Consider the following 889-nt stretch of genomic DNA (forward strand, 5'->3'; position numbering starts at 1 on the left):
CTCGCCATTCTGATTGGTCCCCAGCGCCGCGCGGGGCGGGGCGGGGCCGGTGGGCGGGGCGGGGCCGGTGGGCGGGGCCCCCGCGCGGGGCGGGGACGGTTGGGCGCGCGGGAAGTTTGAACCGGATGACCCAAATATACAAACAAACCATTTGTGGTCAATCACAGCATGAGAAGGAATAGAAGCGGGAAATCAAATCAATGAGTTGTGTGCAGCAACAATCCTGAAAGGAAGTGTGAGCTTGGACAGATAAACAAGGGCAAGGAGCAGCTTTAAATACGGCCAAAAGATAAAGTCTGTCAATGCTGGGAGTGTGGGGCTTACTGAGGGAATGAGAAACAATGGTGGCACGGATTTAACAGCACTGACAAACCTGGCTGGGAATTGTGCAGGAGTGCAACATAAACACATCAGATTGCAATGTTTTCAGGAGGGGCAGAACAGGAGCAAGAGTGCAAGACAGGGTGAAGGAGGGAATAGATTCTGCAGGGAGCTGATGTGCACAAAAAATAAGTTCAGACAAAAAAAGACAACAGCAGAAAAGAACCGAGATATAAGGAAAGTTGCGGGGGACCTCTCTACTCTTTACACCTTTTAGGCTCTCCCTAAAACCTACCTCTTTGACCGAGCTTGTGGAGCGCCTTGGGACGTTTTACATTAAAGGCACTATATAAATACAAGTTGTTGTTGTTAAGGAGCATCTTGAAGGAGGAATGAGGTAGAGAGGCGGAGAGGTTTAGGCAGGGAGTTCCAGAGCTTGGGGCCAGGCAACAGAAGGCACGGCCACCAATGGTGGAGCGATTATAATCCGGGATGCTCAGGAGGGGAGAATTAGAGGAGCGCAGACATCTCGAGGGGTTGTGGGGCTGGAGGAGATTACAGAGATAGG

This window comes from Pristiophorus japonicus, unplaced genomic scaffold, assembly GCF_044704955.1.
Source record: "Pristiophorus japonicus isolate sPriJap1 unplaced genomic scaffold, sPriJap1.hap1 HAP1_SCAFFOLD_755, whole genome shotgun sequence".
Classification (NCBI taxonomy): domain Eukaryota; kingdom Metazoa; phylum Chordata; class Chondrichthyes; family Pristiophoridae; genus Pristiophorus; species Pristiophorus japonicus.